A 22,991-nucleotide genomic window follows, 5' to 3' on the forward strand; every position below is an offset into this window, starting at 1 on the left:
GCCTCTGCTTCGGCTCCGCCATAAACACCGTCGGCATTATTTTTGCTGCAGAATGCTCCTGGTTTGAATGTTCGTCCGAAAAATCTGTAGGGACTAATCACTGCTGCGACAATCTCAGGATCCGAGTCAGAAATAATCCACACTTGAAGAGGAGTCAGAAAAGTTCTTGATCTCGTCACTGTCCATGCTGAGGTCCATCTGTTCCTGTTATCGATCGAACAGACAAAGACGGGACTCTCCATTCTGTGACGTCACGGCATCATGTGACCACTGAAGGAGCGCTGCAAGCGCGCTTTCCAATAAACACACTTTTGAGAAGCTGTACAAACTTTATTTTTCAGTGATAATGAATAAAAACACTTTCAACTTACTATACTGTATGTATATTTTGCTATTTATACCAATTTTTCCCTAATTTTTGAAGTGTCATCTCCACTTTAATCAAACATGCTCCCATCACTCTCATATTTGAAAGTGTGGTGCAGACTGGCACTCACTATCTCCTGACAAAGTTTGATCTGGATCTGATCCGAATTGTGGATTTTGTGGACATTTGAATTTAATATTGAAAAGTATGTTTAGTGTACATTTTGCATTATATCTCAATCAAAAGTGCCTCAATCACTCATTTTTCTGTTATGGATTTACCTACACCACCAAAATTGGATGCCTGTTTGTATATCTTACAGTTATGAGTCGGAAACCAAGTGCAAAAAGCAATGACAAAAGGGCATAACAGAGATAACCAAATGTTCCATGAAAATGATCTTAAATGATCTCTCAGAATTTTCTGCACCTTAATGAAGCCAAAACAGAGTGTATTCTGTTTGGAGCTAAAACTAACTCTGATCCAGATCTTGGCTCCCTGGCTCCTTATCATAGGGCTGTGGTAAGGAACCTTGGTGTGCGGTTTGACGACTGTTTAAAATTTGAGAAACAAACTGACAGTGTGGTAAGAGCCAGTTTTTTCCAGCTGAGACTCCTGGCAAAAGTCAAACCCTTTCTAAGCCAAAAGGACCTTGAAAAGGCTATGCATGCTTTTATCAGCTCCCGGATTGACTATTGCAATGCACTTTATGTTGGTATCACTCAAGGCTCTCTAAACCGACTCCAACTGGTCCAGAATGCTGCTGCTCGCCTGTTGACCAATACCAGGAAGCACAGCCACATCACTCCTGTACTTTACTCCCTGCACTGGCTTCCAGTCCGTTTTAGAGTTGATTTTAAACTGTTAATGTTTGTTTTTAAAGCTGTAAATGGCATTGCACCTTCTTATTTATGTGACCTGTTAAAAACACACAACCCTGTCAGAGCACTTCGGTCTGCTGACCAAAACTTTCTTGAGGTTCCCAGGTCCAGGTCCAAACAATGGGATGACCGTTCTTTTGCAGTAGCAGGTCCTAAGTTGTGGAATGCATTACCTCCTGAACTGAGGTCCATTAATAGCTTGCCTCTGTTTAAAGCTAAGTTAAAAACATACTTGTTCAGGGCAGCTTTTTGCACATAATTGCTTTGACACTTTTTTGTCTATTTTTATTCTACTCAACAAAAATATAAACGCAACACTTTTGGTTTTGCTCCCATTTTGTATGAGATGAACTCAAAGATCTAAAACTTTTTCCACATACACAATATCACCATTTCCCTCAAATATTGTTCACAAACCAGTCTAAATCTGTGATAGTGAGCACTTCTCCTTTGCTGAGATAATCTATCCCACCTCACAGGTTTGCCATATCAAGATGCTGATTAGACACCATGATTAGTGCACAGGTGTGCCTTAGACTGCCCACAATAAAAGGCCACTCTGAAAGGTGCAGTTTTATCACACAGCACAATGCCACAGATGTCGCAAGATTTGAGGGAGCGTGCAATTGGCATGCTGACAGCAGGAATGTCAACCAGAGCTGTTGCTCGTGTATTGAATATTCATTTCTCTACCATAAGCCGTCTCCAAAGGCGTTTCAGAGAATTTGGCAGTACATCCAACCAGCCTCACAACCGCAGACCACGTGTAACCACACCAGCCCAGGACCTCCACATCCAGCATGTTCACTTCCAAGATCGTCGGAGACCAGCCACTCGGACAGCTGCTGAAACAATCGGTTTGCATAACCAAAAATTTCTGCACAAACTGTCAGAAACCGTCTCAGGGAAGCTCATCTGCATGCTCGTCGTCCTCATCGGGGTCTTGACCTGACTCCAGTTCGTCGTCGTAACCGACTTGAGTGGGCAAATGATCACATTCGCTGGTGTTTGGCACGTTGGAGAGGTGTTCTCTTCACGGATGATGCGAAGGAGATGTGTTGCACTGCATGAGGCAAATGGTGGTCACACCAGATACTGACTGGTATCCCCCCCCCCCCAATAAAACAAAACTGCACCTTTCAGAGTGGCCTTTTATTGTGGACAGTCTAAGGCACACCTGTGCACTAATCATGGTGTCTAATCAGCATCTTGATATGGCACACCTGTGAGGTGGGATGGATTATCTCAGCAAAGGAGAAGTGCTCACTATCACAGATTTAGACTGGTTTGTGAACAATATTTGAGGGAAATGGTGATATTGTGTATGTGGAAAAAGTTTTAGATCTTTGAGTTCATCTCATACAAAATGAGAGCAAAACCAAAAGTGTTGCGTTTATATTTTTGTTGAGTATATTTTGGATGCTCTTATTGTGTTTTATTGTGTTTTTCGTACTTTTCTTTTTATTTTATCTCTAGCTGGTGCTATTGGAAAGCACTTTGGTTCAGTGAAAACTGTTGTAAAGTGCTATAGAAATAAAACTTGATTGATTGATTAAAAAGAATTCAGAATTCATAAAAGTTAAAAAAAAAAAACCTGACAACACCACAAAAAACTTGGATTCAAGTACACGAACTAAATACATCTGACAATTTACCACTTCTAATTTAGCTTACAAAAAGGACTTTGACCTTAAATTTTTTTCCAAGGTAAGAATTTGTGAAATTTGAAACTAGTGTTGACTGAGATTTGTGCTCTACGAGTGCGGTGCTCTAGTTATGTTAATCAGAATAAATGTTAAAGCTACAGTGTGTACAATTTCTGTTTGTCCAATTAACACAATAGCAAGACATTTTTTTTTAAGAGTATAGCAGCACCGTGACGTCAGTGGCTGGTCTAGGTAGCTGCAAACTCCATTTCATGTGTGTAAATATAACCTCTTTCTCATATATTATGTAAAAGCTAGCAAGAAATAAACACTTCTAAAACTGAAACTGCTGTTTTTTTAACCCGATAACACCTCTGAAGTGATTTTAAAAGACATTTTTGTGGACATTAGCGTAGTGACATAGCAGGCTGGTCTATCTAGCTGCAAGCTCCATTTTGTTTTTGTGTAAATATAGCTTCGTTGTCACATATTATGTAAAGGCTAGCAAAACATAAACACTTCTAAAACTGAAAACACTTTGAACATAATTCCAAAAAGGTATAGTTTGGACTAACTATGACAGAATTTTATGGGGTAAAAACAGCAAAAATGGTGACAAAGGTCAGTTTCAGTTTGTACAGGGGTCAAAAGTTAAAGCTGCGCCAATTTCAGGAAAAAAAAATTATACAAATTATTGGTTGTAATAAATGGAATAGCTTTGAATGAATGTTTGGTCTCCAAACTCAAGGTCAAGTAAGGCAGACGTCCAATGCATTCTATGACATATGTTACCCTGTAACATGATAACTAAGCATGACAGATGGTGCAAACTGTTCCTTTTTAAAACCCCATTAACTCAACCAACAACTTGAATCACTTCTTACCAAAACTGGAGCAACTTTTGTCCCCTGTACAGACTGAAATGGACTTTTGTCACCATTCTTGCTGTTTTTACCCCATAACTCCATAACATTCAGTCTCAAAGTCCAAACTATAACTTTTTTGGAATCATTATGATCAGACATAATGTGGCATATTTCTTAATATGATTGAAGCATTTTTAAATTCTGACCCCTACTTGGCTATAGCTACCACCCTGGGATGACTGTCCTACATTTTTCTGTAGGCCATAGTGCACTAACGCTGGAATGTAAGTGTCGTTTCGTCTCCTTAAGTGGTACCGAAAACCTCCTTGGCAATACTGTTACCATACCATGCTGTAATGCTGCCAGTCAGGATACTTTCAGTTGTACAGCAGTATCTTAATCTTGTTTGTCATTCCAGGCATCAGAAGACCCTGATGTCTACCTGTGCCTGTGGGTGCTGACGTCTCCAGTTGTGCTCCTGTCTGAAGGAAACTGCATGATTACAGTGGGAAACAAACCAATCAACACCTTTGACACCAAGGAATTCAATGAGAGCCTGCTGTATCTCTTGGGGTACTATTATGCATTACATCTCACCTTCCCAAAATGCATCTCCACTCTACTGTCAGTATTGCAGACAGAGGTGCTGGAGGATGCAATACACGAACCTGATACAACTGCTTCATACAATAAGGCCATGACCGAGTGGAGTGCTTCTGAGCTGTATGACATTGTTACCATGTACATAGTTTTTGGTAGCAGACAGTGTTCTCCATAAGTTTTGAAAACAATCAGAAAGTTGTGTTCACGGGGGGGTTGTGTTCTTGTATTTGCCATTTTGTGTTTTATACAGTCGCTGGGCGGTTGTTGTTGTTTTTTTCAATTATTATTATGTAATTTTGTGTTTTATACAGTTTTATATACATTCAGAATAGTCAGATGCCATTTATTATGTTTTGTCTGAATGCAGTAATAAAATTACTGTGATTTCAAGAAATTGTCTCTTATTTTAAGATTTTATTGCTAGTCATTAATCTTCCTTTAAGGCATCAATTCTAAAAGCTAGCTAACTAAAAAGAATAAAACTCTTATTTTAAGTTTTTTTGTTTTTGTTTTTGTTTTTTTGCTAGTCTTTAGTCTTGCATCAATGCATTAATTCTAGTACCTGGAAAATTCTAAGAATTCAAATCTTTTTAAGGGATTTTTTTTTTTTGCTAGAGATTATTTTAAGATATGAATTCTTATCTGCTCAATAAGAGAGGAATATACTAATTTCAAGGAATTCTACCTGTAAATAAGTGTGATTTAGTTGCTTGAAATTAGCACAGATTGCTTCAAATTTATCATTTCTGTCTCGTTTTAAGGCACATTTTCAGTTTTCAGTAGCTGGACATTTTTGCTAGTTTTGAGAATTCTAACCAAGCAAATTTTTCTTACCCCATTGGCATTTTTTAATTTTTTTTTTTATTTTTTACATGGCAATTTGGCTGGATTGAGGATTATTTGTCTTATTTTAAGAGGGGCAGTTTTTGCAGTGTGCGTGATATCACAGGATTTGACCACTTCTGGGGACAACCTGCACAAACAGCATCACTTTTAAGGGTAAAATGGTGTAGTTTTTTGGGGGGGGAGGGGGGGGGGCTGCAATCACTGAACCAGTCCTGAAAGTTTTTTTCAGTTCCTAGTGGCAAAGGGAAGACGAAGCAAATGAGAGAGGTGTGTCGGTAAGTTTTCGCCGACACACCTTGACAGAGTAGCTCCGTTCTCTCGCTTGCACAACCGCCTCAACATGTTTGACAACCGGGTCATAAACAAACCACAACACATGGCTGCTTTCCATCACACATTGTCATTTATGGCTTTAAAGACATCAGAAGGTTGTTAACATTGATATTCAAAGTTCTGTCTTTTTTTTAATGACACCTCTAACTATAAATAGGAAGATGATATGAAGGGTTTTCCAGATCTTCTGTGAATGTCTGTGGACGACTTCAATTATCTCTTGGAGAGGGTAACTCCTCATGTACTCAAGAGGGATACACACCTGAGGAAAGCCATCAGCCCCAGGGACAGGCTCTCTGTTATCATACATTTTTTGGCAACAGGCAAGTGTGTATAAATTACATTTCTGTAACACAAACTATAGATAGGTGGACATAAAGCAAGGTCATTTATCCACATCACATAATAAATCAGTTCGCCCAAGTACATACAACCACAGCTACATCATCCTACTTTTGCAACAGCTACTATGGCCCTGTAGCTGGATATCTGTCTGTCCACTAGAGCATGACACGGGAGTGGATTTTCACTCCCGTCCCATCCCGCTCCCAGAAAAAAAAATCCCATCCTGTCTCAATCCTGGACTGGAGTAAAAAAATAAATCCCATCTCGTCCCACTCCTGTAAAGATGACTCCCAATCCCATCCCGCTCCCACTCAAAATCAGTCCCACTCCCATCCCACTCCCGTATGTCTTCGTGGCTAGGATGTGGTTTGACATCTCCCAATTGTGGATGTAGCGCATGGTGACCGTTATGTAATTCGTGTTGGTTCTCTCTTCTAACCACAGATCTTTTTCGTCTTGTCGCGCCGTGATGACCAATCAGGGACTGAATATGTAGTGACGTGGAGATGTCTGGAGTTTGACTGAAGAAGTGAACATGTCCTGTCTCTGGTAGCAGCCTGTGAGCAGGACTTATGTCTCTTTTGTCCTTTATTTCACAATTATGACAGAGTTTTTGGAGCGAGCAGCAGCACCACAGCAGCGGGAGTGGAGTTTCTTTTTATTTTTATTTTACGTGCTCGTGCGAGCGAATCGTCCATGGAGATTATTTTACTTATTAACTACACAGATGTATAATAAAGCAAATGGTGACTGGTGTCTAAACACAATTATGACAGAGTTTTTGGGGATTGATAAAATTTTGACTCCCATGCCGCGGGAGTCCCGCAGGAATAACATGACCCACGGAAATTCCCGACAAATGTCATCCTCTACTGTCCACCTACATACTACCACTGCAATCTACTCTTTAAAAAAAAATAAATCTGTTAACCCTTTACAGGGCACCCATTGAAATACTTTGAAATTCAAAAATTCAACACCACACTGTTATTGAAGGCCATAACAAAACTTTATTTCTATTACATTTGAAAAAAAAAAAAAATTCTTTAGAAATTTGAGGTCAACAAAGTTACCGTATTTAGTTCCTTGCCCATAAGTGGTAAATAAAAATCCAATAACTGTATATATAAAAAAAAAACAAGAAAAACACATGTAGGGGGAATAGAACATGTAGGTTTGAACATTAGAACATCACTTTTAGACTATAACATTCCTGCTGCAATAGAAACATGTCAACTTGTGCTTATACACCACTATGCTAGTTTGTCATGGTATCTAATAAAGCAGTTACGCTCACTGTTCATGCAAAGGTAAACCTTGCAGACCCTGCAGACCACATTTGACCTGATAATGTTGCCTTTGCTGCTGCAGTACTTGCATGTTTGACGTTTTGCATGTACAGGGGCATGGAAGAGGGACAGATCAAAGCGCATAGCCTCGTTTGGCGTGTGGCTGCGGTGTCCCCGGACAGGTCTAGGGACATCAACAGTGGTGGTCAGGCTGTCAACAGATGAAGATGAACTTCTTCTGGAGCTAGATGAGTAATGTGTCTGGCTGCTGGCACCCCTGAGCACCTGGATTCTGAAATCTTTCAGAGACTGACCTCCCACTCCAAGGGGCTTACAGTCTCGCCTGTATACAACCCATGCATTTGTGAGACTGATATCAAGGACGTACGCAAACAGACGCAAATACCACCTCTTGGACTTCATGGGGGTGTGGTAGAGGTGTACAAGCATGTCACTTTTATCAATGCCCCCCATGTTAGCATTATAACTCTTGATGACAGCTGGACAGCTCACAGGCTCCTTCATCTTGGTCTCACTGCAGTACCTGATGACTGAGGACACTGGCTCCACCCCCATGTCTGTTGACAGCAGAGTTACCGTTTTGTTGTCCTTCCACCTGTCGGCCAGTATTCCATCATCACTGGTAACGTAGTCACAAGTACCACGAGGGACAGCCTTTTTATCCATCTCTTTGATGGACTTGAGTGGAGGCTTTCTGATTCTATTGTCCCTGGCTGTCCCTGTGTACCTGCAATTGTGGACTCGGAGGTACCGCACTAGCTCCAGACTGGTGAAAAAGTTGTCAGCAAAAATGGCTGTGGTGGTGGGGGACGACATGGTACTGGCCAGGACAGCGACAATCTGGCTGGTGGCACCGAAGACTTTTTGTTCATTCGTCAGGAGTACATCATGGGCATCCAAGGTGGTCTTGCCCTGGTATAGCACAATGTCATGGATGAAGCCATCCTCAGAGGCCCTAGCAAACAACTTAAATCCCCATTTGTCTGGCTTATTTTTATTATATTGCCTCAGGTTGCCAGCTGTCTTCCCTTTGTAGGCAACCATCACCTCATCTACAGACTGTTTGGGGGTCTGTGGCTCGTGTCTGAAGGCAGTAGTGAGGAAGCTGAACAGTGGCCGGACTTTGAAGAAATGGTCACAGGTATCAGTAATCTGAGTGTTGTCATTGAAGTGGATAACCCTTCTCAGCAGTCTGAACCTCTTTGATCAAATCAAATCAAAATCAAATCAGTCTTATTTATATAGCGCCAAATCACAACAGTTGCCCCAAGGCACCTTATATTGTAAGGCAAGGCCATACAATAATTACGGAAAAACCCCAACGGTCAAAACGACCCCCTGTGAGCAAGCACTTGGCAACAGTGGGAAGGAAAAACTCCCTTTTAACAGGAAGAAACCTCCAGCAGAACCAGGCTCAGGGAGAGGCAGTCTTCTGCTGGGACTGGTTGGGGCTGATGACATAAGTTTGGCAACTTGAGGAACCCTGGTCTCCATGGCCCAGTAATCTTCAATAGATGGGAGCTGAACTACACCCATATAAATTGGCCAGAAATGTCATTACTTCATTCTCATTGGTGGTGAAAATGGTGCTGATATCCTTCTGAGCAGCATAATTATAAATTCTACAGCGTATCGGGCATATGTTTAAAAATAGACAAAGGTAATTAACACTAATTTTTAAGAGAACCGGGCATATGATCAAAAATGGTGTCCACATTTTTCATGCTGTAATTTCACTAATTTCACCAGGTACTCCACAAACAACATACGTCATAACTTAGCACAACTTAACAATAAAATATGTGAGTTTAATCAACTTACCATAATTAGTTTTGTTGGTCTGTACAGAAATGGACAGTTAGGCGAGCCACATGGGTGCCTTTTTTGGCCTTCAGAAAAAAAGAGAAAGTTGGAGACACCCCAGGTCTCACCTGATTGGTCAAATTTCACAGTGAAGGGACTTTTGACATTGGCTGATCCCTTCTGATTGGCTGAATGAGGACCATTAGTTTCTCAGCCTTACTCAGCTACAAGAAGGGGCCAAATGCAAAGTGTGCGGAAATTACCAAAAATAGTCACTTGCCCTATAAAGGGTTCAAGATCCATCCATGTCCACCCTCCCATACATAAAGCATCTAAATCCACCCGACTATTTAAGACACTTTCTTGACTTTGACAGGTAATAATAATAATAATAATAATACATTTTATTTGTAATGCACTTTACATTCCATGGAATCTCAAAGTGCTACAGAGCAGAGACTAAAAACAATGTACAGGGTCAAAAACAATCAAATATATTCATAAAACATAACCACACAGATAAAATCAAACATTTTAAACATTTTAACATTTTTAACATTTTAAAAGGCCCTTTTAAATAAAAATGTCTTGAGGCCTTTTTTAAATGCCCCCACACTCTGTGGGGCCCTCAGGGTCTCTGGAAGGGCATTCCAGAGCTTTGGGGCGAGAGGTGAGACCTTCAACTCATTAAGTTTCCAATACAGGATTGGAAGCGCCACACTGAGCAAGATAGTAATGGAAACCTGCACAGCCCTTACCACTGAGCTGCGTGAAGATTACTTGAAGGTACGTTTGACTGGAAATAGTTATGTTACTGGGGCAGCACGGTGGCTTGGTGGTTAGCACTGTTGCAATGCAGCAAGAAGGTCATGGGTTCAATTCCCGCCTGTGGCCTTTCTGTGTGGAGTTTCCCACCACATCCAAAGACATGCAGGTTAGGTGGACTGGAATCTTTAAATTGTCCATAGCTGTACAAGTGGGTGTGAATGTGTTTGTCTGTTTGTGGCCCTGTGACAGACTGGCATCCTGTCCTGGGTGCACCCCGCCTCGTGCTCTATGACTGCTGGGATTGACTCCAGCCCCCCGCAATCCTTAATTGGACTAAGCGGTTGAAGATGAGTGTGTAGTTATGTTAGTGAACATCACATTACCCATTTTCTTACTAATGAAAGATTGACTTGCACATTGTCAAATATACTGTTAATACAACAATTAATTTTCACCAAAACAATTATCTTAGTCCCAGATGTATTTATCCAGCCTTCGTGAAATGTGTTATCAAAACAATAAAGTGAAAGTGGTTTTCAACTGACTCTGAGTGGAAGGCCATTGCCAGAGACTTTGAAAACAAATAGCAGTTTCCACATTGCTTAGGGGCAATAGATGGGAAACATGTCTTCATTCATCCTCCTGCCAAGAGTGGAAGCATGTTTTACAACTATAACTCAAGGTTTTCCATCTTACATATGGCTGTTGAAACTACAAGTTTGTGTACGCAAGCGCAGGAACACAGGGAAGGGTGTCGGATGCTGGAGTGTTCACCCATTCCAACCTTAGAGATGCTATGGACACAGGCATGCTGAACTTACCCCCTGATGAAACCCTGCCAGGCACTGTTACCATGATGCCCTATATCAGGGGTGGCCAAGTTCGGTCCTCGAGAGCCACATTCCTGACGCTCTTAGTTGTCTCCCTGTTCCAACACACCTGAATCCAATGAAAGACTCATTAGCAGACTTTTAATGAGCCTTTCATTGGATTCAGGTGTGTTGGAGCAGGGAGACAACTAAGAGTGTCAGGAATGTGGCTCTCGAGGACTGAACTTTGCCACCCCTGCCCTATATGTTCATTGGTGATGATGCTTATCCTCTCAGACCAGATCTGATGAAACCCTATCCCTTTTGGAACCTAAACAACAATCAGCGAATCTACAATTACCGTCTTTCCAGAGCGAGCCGGGTTGTAGAGAATACTTTTGGAATTCTGGCAAATTGCTTCAGGGTTTTCAGAACAACCATTTGCCTGGATCCAAACAAGGTAGTCATTATAAGCTTTGCATGTCTCTGTCTCCATAACTTTCTCCGTCAACAGAAGTCCGGGGCCTATGTACCACCTGGCTACGTAGATTTTGAGGATGTGAACTACCAGCTGGTTGAAGGAGCATGGAGAAGGGAGGGAGCACTTCAGTCCACTGCAGCGGGCCGAGCACAGAACCCCTCAGTGGAGGCAAAGAGACAACGGGACATCCTTTGCCCATACTTTGTCTCACCAGCAGGGAGCGTATCATGGCAAGAAGACATGGTGTAGGGTCAAGGACCAAAGTTTAAAGATATTAACAACATTAACAGAATTGGGCATTTGAAATTTTTAATGTTAGCTGCTAGTTCACTATTCAGTTTATGATGTATCAATTGTCTTCATTCTCTTCTATATTGATGGCACTCTGACTTTGAACAATAGGGATATGGATTGATTTACAACTGCTTTCTCCATTTTTGGGGGGATCAAAATATTGCCTCAGAGTTAAGTTTACTTTACTTTTGTTTTATTTTCCAATGCATCTTCGCAATATTTGAATGAAATTTTATTTCATTGTTGACAATGTAATTTCTTTTGGAAACAAACAGTAACACAATCAGAGGTCTTTTGTTGCCCACACAAACATTTTTCTTTGTGTATAGAAACTTAAAATTGTACATAAATAATTATAAAATAATACCTTCTTGGGAAACTACAAAAATTATTTGCTACGTGACTTTTGTTACATAACTTAATTTTATTTTAAAAAATGTGCAAACATTGCAACATTCAGGTAGATGACAACGTGTCACATAAAGAACACAAACACAATAGGAAAACAATCAGTGGTCTTTCTTTCTGTAGCCCACACAATCATTTTCTCTTTGTGAACAGAACCTGGAATTGTACATAAATAAAAAAGTTACAAAAAATAAATCTACCTTTCTAACTTAGAAAAATATTTCTATTAACAAAATGTGCAATAATGCATTTAAGTAGATGACAAAGTGTCAAACATTTTAACTTGAACTCGCAATTAAAACTTTTTGTTTTTAGCTACCCATCTACTCAGAATTTAGCAGTCTCACAAACAACATAGGCTGGGTAGATGGGGCCTGGTGGTCTTGGGAGGGACACAAAGATAACCTAGCTGGTTGACCTGCATACTGGCTATGGCCAGTGTGCTCTGCCTCCTGTGCATTATATATCATATTCATGATATTCCTTCTAAGCTGTAATTGTAAAGCTCTGTCTTTTACGTTCCTCAACTCTGAGCCTACTTGTTGTCCAAACAGCTCCTCAGAGTCTGTATTGGTTGACAGAGTGTTCTTTACCTGCTGGAGCAGTGAAATTTTTGCCATTTCAAGGCTGTGCTCAGCCGATTTTGGCTTTGGATTTTGGACTGTGTCTTTTAGCAGACTGATTTGTGACTGGTGGACTGTTTGGGTTGTTCTCCTCTTCCGGCGTTGCTGACACTGGACTAGTGGTGTTAGGGTTAGGGTTAAAACATCTGCTTCAGTTTGTGGACTTATCCTCATCTCCCTCCTCTGCACGTGTCCTTTGACTCTGTGCCAAGCTGTGGGAAACCAAAAAGAAAGCAGACAGACAGAGGCAAAGTGATTACACAGAAGTAAAGATTTTATCAATTTTGCTCAGGTCAAATAATTTCACACTCTATTATCACTAGGCCGAGGTTGTCAGGAGTAACTTACATTGTATCATATGTCCATAACTTTGTGGCATTTCTTTGACGAAATATAGTAGAGAAGCTTGAATCTTCGACTGGACTGGGTTGCTAGGACTTTTCCCTTCAAATCGCAGAAGCTTCCTCAGCTAAAATTCTTGCTCTGGTAGTCTGACTTCTGTCTTGACTCTTGTAGAGAAGAACAAACAGAAGCCACAAAAGCTGGAGTTTTAAACCTAACCGGTCCCCTCCTACCGAGAGGCAGACTGCTATAGGCTAGTGACTAAACAATAGCTTTCATTAGCACCTATTGTGCTCTAGTTAGCACCCTCCTAACGACAGGGCAGCTGTCCCTCCTAACAATGGGACTGACGGCTCTCCTGACGAGTCTCCTGATGACGTGAATGATTCATTGCCATGAACAAAAGACTGAAACTGCTTTGACATGAGTACCCCATTGTAAACAGGGGACAAAGCGTGTCTCAGACCCCCTCCCCGGTTAAGGCTGGGTTTCAACTGTTTCACAATGCCTCCTTCGCAAGGGTGGTGGCCAAGTGGTTAATGCGCTTGGTTTCAGTGCAGAAGGTTCCGGGTTCAAATTCCACCTGCCATATTTCTCCATGTAATGTGGAGCTGTGTCAGGAAGGGCATCCAGCGTAAAACCTGTGCCAATTCAACATGCAGATCCACCTTGGATTTGCTGTGGCGACCCCGAGTGCAAACAAGGGAGCAGCCGAAGGAACTTACTTACATACAATGCCTCCTTCACTAGCAACCCAGTCCAGTCAAAGATTCAAGCTTCTCTACTATGGAAATCACCTGGACAACTGAGAGCCTTCACAGAAACATTGACAAAATATATTTTTAACTGTGCATTTCTTTGGACTAGAACATAATGGCCATCATTTCCCCTTTTTCTCTTCATACTCTGAGTAAGTAGTGATATGAACTTTCTGTCAGAGTGGACTCTGTGTGCCTGTGGATGACATGGGCCTTCAAAAAAATTGTGTTCTTATACACTTTTGCTTTGGGGTCAGAGGTTTCTGGCCACTGCTGTTGGACTTGGGTTTCAGTAATTTCCCATATTGCATCCGGAGTGGCGCCACACGGTTTTTAACCTCATTCACTGAAAAAGTAGCAAGTGTACTTCATGATGTACATTGCTACTCAGCACCACAACAATAGCTGTTTAGCCACATGTGAACTTTGCTAAATTGCTAGGCTGAACAAAAACATGAACTTATCAGGTAGCTGCAATTGGGCAACAATCTCCCCCCAACTTTTCTCCCTGTTATTTCAGTCGCAGTAGCTCTGGGAGGCAACATCGAAGAGGCTCGGGTTAGCTTGCCACAGTTCTACGAGTTGTTCCTCCATAGTTTGGCTCCATGTCACATGTACCGCCATGCCGCTCTCTCCCAAAGAGATGATCACTGTTTATGCTCTCTCCAATTCCGCATCGGTGATTGCACATGCGCAGTGCGAGAGGTTGGAGTAAATCGGCTCATAGACGCTCGTAGCACTGCTTCAACAGCGCAATACCCTCATGAGGAGGGCTGACCAGAATATCAAACAGGTTTGATTTTCATTCGAACATACGATTGCTGATCGGGAGGTGGTCGTAGGTTAAGCACACCTCGTTACTCCATGTACAGGGTGGGCCAATAAAATGTTACCACTTTTTAATTAGTACAAATTCCATATAACTCCAATAACAAAGATTTGGAGAATCCCTCTTGAGATGTGTGGCAATGTCATCACAAACTTCAATGTGCGTGTTGCAGCTGTAAACCAAAGAAGAGGAGCGTGGTTTGAACATGTCATCAATTACTGAACTGTGCGGAAAACAAGAGACAAAGTGGTATCAAATGTTAATTTGATGCTTCTGTTACAAGTCTGTAAATAAAATTTTCAAATAAGTTCTCATTTCAAAAATTTGTGTATGATCAAACAGTGGTAACATTTTATTGTTCCACCCTGTGTAATACATGATGTTGTGTGGGCCGCTGAAGAGGAGGTACTGCTGGCCCACCACCACCAGAGGGCACCCTGCCTGGAGTGCGGGCTCCAGGCACCAGAGGGCGCTGCCATCTCACAGGAGCAGCCGGGGTGACAGCTGTCACCTACGACAGCTGTTACCAATCATCTGATCCGCAGCGGTATATCTGCAAGACGTCATCTCCACTTCTTTGCCGAGATATCGCTCTACCAGGGAGGTAACGATCTCAGCTGACTGTGTTCTGACAGGAATATCTATTGCTTGTGTGTGTTGGACAGCAGATATTCTGTTTCTTTTTTCGACGAGAGGTGGAGGTGGTTTTCCCACCATACGTGCTGCTGGGTGCACATGCACCCACATCTAACTGTTTTTGTTCCTTGCCAGCAGTACCAGATCCGACAAGCGGAGGCAGTGGCCACCTGGGTGTTCGGGACTTGGCGGCTCCAGTATTCCCGGGGTTCGGTGGCAGAGGAAATCGTGTGGTTCCGGTTCTGCTTTGGACGGACATCTCTTATCTTCGAGCCTGTCCACGTGACACATTTTTTGTGAATTGACTACTTGCCTACAATTGTTATTCGCCGTGTTGGTTGTGCTTCTTCACAACAGTAAAGTGTTGTTATTTGACTTCCTCCATTGTCCGTTCATTTGCGCCCCTGTTGTGGGTCCGTGTTCCTACACTTTCACAACACATGATGCAGGACGCACGATTAAGCTGACACGGCGTGATCCAAAAAATTCTCACACGAGTGAAAAATCAGCTCAAAAAGGGCCAAAACTCACACAGTGTAAACTCAGCATAACAGATAAGCGGTCGGTTGTGAAGCTACAGTACCTTAGTACGTACCTAGTATTCAGATACAGAGAAGGACTTCATTTGTTTAACCTTCCTGTCGTGTTTGGGTCAAATCGGAATGATTTACAACTTAAAACACTCAAATATTGTGCCATAGGAAATAAATGGGTATCAAGATTATATTCATCCATCAGATGAGAAAACATCCCCATACCCCCCCCCACACACACACACAAACCACACATTTCAGACTAAACACTGTCTTTTGTGGGTACACATCGCTTTCCAGCACTTATGTGTCGATCCTCCCACGTGAACCACCTTCCTGATGAAACAATGTCTCATATCGTCACACAAACTAGACAGGTGTCTGTAAACCCGTCTCTTTCCTGTACTTTTTTGCCTACTCCACCCCATGTGAACCACACCTTCCAGACCAAACAATGCATCGTATATAATATGATGCATTGGGATATACATATTATATATATATATATATATATATATATATATATATATATATATATATACACTCAACAAAAATATAAACGCAACACTTTTGGTTTTGCTCCCATTTTGTATGAGATGAACTCAAAGATCTAAAACTTTTTCCACATACACAATATCACCATTTCCCTCAAATATTGTTCACAAACCAGTCTAAATCTGTGATAGTGAGCACTTCTCCTTTGCTGAGATAATCCATCCCACCTCACAGGTGTGCCATACCAAGATGCTGATTAGACACCATGATTAGTGCACAGGTGTGCCTTAGACTTCCCACAATAAAAGGCCACTCTGAAAGGTGCAGTTTTGTTTTATTGGGGGGGATACCAGTCAGTATCTGGTGTGACCACCATTTGCCTCATGCAGTGCAACACATCTCCTTCGCATAGAGTTGATCAGGTTGTCAATTGTGGCCTGTGGAATGTTGGTCCACTCCTCTTCAATGGCTGTGCGAAGTTGCTGGATATTGGCAGGAACTGGTACACGCTGTCGTATACACCGGTCCAGAGCATCCCAAACATGCTCAATGGGTGACATGTCCGGTGAGTATGCCGGCCATGCAAGAACTGGGACATTTTCAGCTTCCAAGAATTGTGTACAGATCCTTGCAAAATGGGGCTGTGCATTATCCTGCTGCAACATGAGGTGATGTTCTTGGATGTATGGCACAACAATGGGCCTCAGGATCTCGTCACGGTATCTCTGTGTATTCAAAATGCCATCAATAAAATGCACCTGTGTTCTTCGTCCATAACAGACACCTGCCCATATCATAACCCCACCGCCACCATGGGCCACTCGATCCACAACATTGACATCAGAAAACCGCTCACCCACATGACGCCACACACGCTGTCTGCCATCTGCCCTGAACAGTGTGAACCGGGATTCATCCATGAAGAGAACACCTCTCCAACGTGCCAAACGCCAGCAAATGTGAGCATTTGCCCACTCAAGTCGGTTACGACGACGAACTGGAGTCAGGTCGAGACCCCGAAGAGGATGACGAGCATGCAGATGAGCTTCCCTGAGACGGTTTCTGACAGTTTGTGCAGAAAGTCTTTGGTTATGCAAACCGATTGTTTCAGCAGCTGTCCGAGTGGCTGATCTCAGACGATCTTGGAGGTGAACATGCTGGATGTGGAGGTCCTGGGCTGGTGTGGTTACACGTGGTCTGCGGTTGTGAGGCTGGTTGGATGTACTGCCAAATTCTCTGATACGCCTTTGGAGATGGCTTATGGTAGAGAAATGAACATTCAATACACGAGCAACAGCTCTGGTTGACATTCCTGCTGTCAGCATGCCAATTGCACGCTCCCTCAAATCTTGAGACATCTGTGGCATTGTGCTGTGTGATAAAACTGCACCTTTCAGAGTGGCCTTTTATTGTGGACAGTCTAAGGCACACCTGTGCACTAATCATGGTGTCTAATCAGCATCTTGATATGGCACACCTGTGAGGTGGGATGGATTATCTCTGCAAAGGAGAAGTGCTCACTATCACAGATTTAGACTGGTTTGTGAACAATATTTGAGGGAAATGGTGATATTGTGTATGTGGAAAAAGTTTTAGATCTTTGAGTTCATCTCATACAAAATGGGAGCAAAACCAAAAGTTTTGCGTTTATATTTTTGTTGAGTGTATATCTTCATGTTTGACTTGCACTCCTTTACTCTGAGCAGGTGACTGACCGGGCAGTTTTCTGTCAGAGAGGCTCTGGACCAGATTTTAGAACAAGATGAAGAGAGAACTGAAGTTGAACCAGAGATAGAGGAGGATGTCTCGGAAGTGGAAGACAACACCGATTTTGATCCAGACTTTGAGGAAACTGACCAGACTGACCAGTCACCTCCCAGGGCCAACACATTATGCAACATCTCATGTGGATGACGTCAAGTCCAACTCTTTTTACCTGAGTCCACTGAGGGAATTATACTGGAGATGACAAACCTGGAGGGGAGGTGTGTGTTTGGGGACACCTGGAGAGAATTAGACCTGGTAGACTTCCAAGCCTACATGGGTCTGTTGATTCTAGCAGGAGTATATCGCTCAAACAATGAGTAAAAAACTGTGAAATGCCACTCGTGCATGAATTCACATGCACACACGACTTTATGCTGAGGAGTTTGGTCTCTAGATTTCCATTTCTTTACATGTTCACTTTGGAATACATTTTCAGTGCCTATTTGTATTTTCACTGCAGTTATTCATGTTAACACGATTCTGAGAAATTGTTCACAGCTAAAAAGAGTGTGTGTGTGTGTGTGTGTGTGTGTGTGTGTGTGTGTGTGTGTGTGTATATATATATATATATATATATATATAGGTGGTGATTAATGTTTTTTGTGTTAACTTAAGAGCAGTTAAAACAGATGGGTCAAATTTGACCAGGAACACTACAGTAGGGTGGGGGTTGGGGGGGAGTGAACACTAGTGTGCCTTAGTTTAGACAGTGGCGACATGACGAGTCGAAACAAAACAAAAAAACTGTCACGTGACTCATGATGCCGTTTTGGTTCCAAAATAGCATTTGCTGTTAATCTGTCTGCATGTAAATCCACTGTATATGAACACTGTATATAATGGATTTTCTCTCACATCGGATAAAATGTCCCATCTGTTCACAATGTATTTCCATTAAAACCCTGAGCAGTTTGGACGTGCACAGTAACAGAGGTACAAATTAAAGTTCAGCGCTCTGATACTCGCTGATTTGAGGAAAGTGGGACCGGAGTCATTTCTGTGATTAAAAGTCCGACTGTTTATTTTTTCACACCGTGCTCAGACTGGGACCTGAAGCCTGATATGCACCTGTTAAATCAGACATAAACGGACGTGATTTGACACTTTTCTTTTACTCCTTCGTTTGTCATCATATTATAATAGTATTTGCGGTGTGCACACTGATTACAAATGGATCAGAAAAGTCCGCACATTTACAGCACAGAGAGAAAAATGTTCAGCTTACCTTTGATTTGGAGGTGATGATTGTAAAAAGAAAATTAGTCAAATTAGTCCAGAATGAAGCATAATCGAGAGACGGAGAACTTTAAAACTGTCACGCATGGCATTGCATGACAAGGAATTACAGCTGCATAAATCAGGCTTTAAATTAATTAAATAAATCATCATAAATTGTAAATTTGATATCTTTACTATTTTTATATTTATTTTGATTGCACTTGTACCTGGATGTGTTGCTGTATGTGGTTAAATGATTTTTTAAAAAATCAGCGCAGTTGGAACTAAAATGGCACCATGTTCTCAGTTGCCACTCTCTCAATTAAGGCACTCTGGTGAACACAACAGGAGGGGAAAAGTGCCTAATTATAATGTGCTCTCTTCTTCTTCTTCTTCTTTGTCTTTCAGGTGTTCCCGTTAGCATCCTTCTCCCTATATACACTGGGTCCCTCCTCTGCACATGTCCAAACCATCTCAATCTCGCCTCTCTGACTTTGTCTCCAAACCGTCCCACCTGAGCTGTCCCTCTGATATGTTCATTCCTAATCTTGTCCATTCTTGTCACTCCCAAAGAGAATCTCAACATCTTCAGCTCTGCCACCTCCAGCTCTGCCTCCTGTCTTTTTGTTAGTGCCACTGTCTCTAAACCATACAACATAGCTGGTCTCACTACTGTTTTGTAAACTTTCCCCTTCACTCTTGCTGATAGTCTTCGGTCACAAATCACTCCTGCCACCTTTCTCCACCCACTCCACCCTGCCTGCACTCTCTTCTTCACCTCTCTACCACACTCTCCATTACTTTGAACAGTTGATCCCAAATATTTAAACTCCTCTACTTTCACCACTTCTACTCCTTGTAACTGCACTATTCCACTGGGCTCCCTCTCATTCACACACATGTACTCAGTCTTGCTTCTACTGACTTTCATTCCCCTTCTCTCCAAAGCATATCTCCACTTCTCCAGACTAGACTCAACTTGCTCTTTACTCTCACTACAGATCACAATGTCATCTGCAAACATCATAGTCCATGGGGACTCCTGTCTGATCTCATCTGTCTACCTGTCCATCACCACTGCAAACAAGAAAGGACTCAGAGATGATCCTTGGTGTAATCCCACCTCCACCTTGAATGAGTCTGTCATTCCGACTGTGCATCTCACCGCTGTCACACTATTCTTGTACATGTCCTGCACTACCCTAACATACTTCTCTGCCACTCCAGACTTCCTCATACAATGCCACAACTCTTCTCTTGGCACCCTATCATAAGCTTTTTCTAAGTCCACAAACACATAATGTATGTTGGGAAAGTGTCAGTACACGGACCCACAACAGGGGGCGCAAATGAACGGACAATGGAGAAAGTCAAATAACAAGGCTTTACTGTTGTGAACGTGCACAACGAATACAACCAATCATGGAAATGGACAACAGTCAATTCACAAAAGTGTCGTGTGGGCAGGCTCGAAGATAGGAGACGCCTCTCCAAGGTAAGACCGGAACCACACGGCTTCCTCCGCCACAGGACCCTGGGAATACTGGAGCCGCCAAGTCCCGAACTCCCAGGTGACCACTGCCTCCGCGTGTCGGACCTGGTACTGCTGGCGAGGAACAAAGAACAGTTAGATGGGGGCGCGTTTGCACCCAAGACTCCGAACAGCAGGGAAGTTACCTCCACCTCTCGTTGGAACAGTAATCCACAATCTAAGGACTAATCCAAAAGGATACACTCCGTCAGCTTTGATACGTTACCTTTCAGGTAGAAACGATATCTCGGCAATGAGGTGGAGATGCTGTCCTGCTGATATACCCCACTGATGATTGCTGTCAGCTGTCTCAGGTGATGGGTGACAGCTGTCACCTTGGCTGCTCCTGTGAGGCGGCGGCGCCCTCTGGTGCCTGGAGCCCGCACTCCAGGCAGGGCGCCCACTGGTGGTGGTGGGCCAGCAGTACCTCCTCTTCAGCGGCCCACACAACAGGACCCCCCCCCTCAACCGGCGCCTCCTGGCGCCCGACCGGGTTTGTCCGGGTGGCGACGGTAAAAGTCGGCCAGGAGGGCCGGATCCAGGATGAAGCTCCTCTTCACCCAGGAGCGTTCTTCGGGACCGTACCCCTCCCAGTCCACCAGATATTGAAAGCCCCGGCCCATCCGTCGGACGTCCAACAGCCGGCGCACTGTCCAAGCCGGCTCGCCATCGATGATCCGGGCAGGAGGTGGTGCCGGACCGGGTGCACAGAGGGACGAGGTGTGATGGGGCTTGATCTTTGACACATGAAATACTGGATGGATCCGCAGTGAGGCTGGAAGCCGAAGCCTCACTGCGGCGGGATTGATGACCTTGAGAATCTTAAACGGACCTATGTATCTATCTTGCAGTTTTGGGGAGGCCACTTGCAGTGGAATGTCCTTGGTGGACAACCACACTTCCTGCCCAGGGCGATACGTAGGGGCCGGGGTCCGCCGCCGGTCTGCATGGGTCTTCGCCCTCATCCGGGCCTTCAACAAAGCAGAACGGGCGGCACGCCACACCCGACGGCACTTCCGCAGGTGGGCCTGGACCGAGGGCACACCGACCTCTCCCTCAACCACCGGGAATAGTGGGGGCTGATACCCCAAACACACCTCAAAGGGGGAGAGGCCGGTGGCTGATGACACTTGACTGTTGTGGGCGTACTCGATCCAGGCCAGATGAGTACTCCAGGCCGCCGGGTGCGCGGCTGTCACACAACGTAGTGTTTGCTCCATTTCTTGATTAGCCCGCTCTGCTTGCCCGTTGCTCTGGGGGTGATACCCGGATGAGAGACTGACCGTGGCCCCCAGTTCCCGGCAGAAGCTCCTCCAGATGTGTGAGGAGAACTGGGGACCGCGATCGGAGACGATGTCTGATGGTATCCCATGCAGGCGGACGACGTGGTGGACCAGGAGGTCCGCTGTCTCCTGGGCCGTTGGGAGCTTCGGGAGGGCCACAAAGTGGGCCGCCTTGGAGAATCGGTCCACTATCGTGAGGATGACGGTGTTTCCCTGGGACGGCGGGAGGCCCGTGACAAAATCCAGGCCGATGTGGGACCAGGGGCGATGAGGCACGGGCAGCGGCTGTAGCAGTCCCGGAGCCTTGCGATGGTCGGCCTTGCCCCTGGCGCAGGTGGTACAGGCCTGGATATAGTCCCGGACGTCGGCCTCCAAGCGCTGCCGGACAACTGCCACGGTTCTTCGCACCCCTGGATGACAGGAGAGCTTAGAGCCGTGACAGAAGTCCAGGACTGCAGCCCGTGCCTCTGGTGGGACGTAAAGTCTGTTCTTTGGTCCAGTCCCGGGGTCCGGGCTTCGTGCCAGGGCCTCCCGGACGGTTCTCTCTACGTCCCAGGTGAGGGTGGCCACGATAGTGGACTCCGGGATGATGGGTTCCGGTGGATCCGACAACTCCATTTTGACCTCGTCTTCGTGTACCCGGGACAAGGCATCCGATTTCTGGTTCTTGGTCCCGGGCCGGTAGGTGATGCGGAAGTCAAAACGGCCGAAGAACAGTGACCAGCGGGCTTGCCTGGGATTCAGCCGCTTGGCGGTCCTGATATATTCCAGGTTCCGGTGGTCAGTGAAAACCGTGAATGGCACGGACGTTCCCTCCAACAGATGTCTCCACTCTTCAAGAGCCTCTTTCACCGCAAGGAGCTCTCGATTGCCGACGTCATAGTTCTGTTCGGCTGGGGTCAACCTGCGGGAAAAATAGGCACACGGGTGAAGGACCTTATCGGTCTTCCTGCTCTGGGACAGCACGGCTCCTATCCCTGAGTCCGAGGCGTCCACTTCAACCACTAACTGGCGACTAGGATCGGGCTGCACCAGAACAGGTGCAGACGAGAAGCGCCGTTTCAACTCCTTGAATGCGGCATCGCACCGATCCGACCAGGTGAAGGGGACTTTTGGTGAGGTTAGGGCTGTCAGGGGGCTAACTACCTGACTGTAGCCCTTAATGAACCTCCTGTAGAAATTAGCAAAGCCTAGGAACTGTTGCAACTTCCTACGG

At 44.1% G+C, this 22,991-nt stretch overlaps 1 long non-coding RNA gene across 1 annotated transcript; it reads right to left on the reverse strand.

Moving 5' to 3' along the window:
* Window positions 1–623: 623 nt before the first annotated feature.
* Window positions 624–18,178, reverse strand: LOC117509128. Its single transcript, XR_004560257.1, has 3 exons — window positions 17,736–18,178; window positions 13,089–13,095; window positions 624–633 (listed from the first exon to the last, which is right to left on the reverse strand). It is a non-coding gene; the product is annotated as an uncharacterized LOC117509128 (long non-coding RNA).
* Between the last annotated feature and the right edge of the window lie 4,813 nt (window positions 18,179–22,991).

This window comes from Thalassophryne amazonica, chromosome 4 (genome assembly GCF_902500255.1).
Source record: "Thalassophryne amazonica chromosome 4, fThaAma1.1, whole genome shotgun sequence".
Classification (NCBI taxonomy): Eukaryota; Metazoa; Chordata; class Actinopteri; order Batrachoidiformes; family Batrachoididae; genus Thalassophryne; species Thalassophryne amazonica.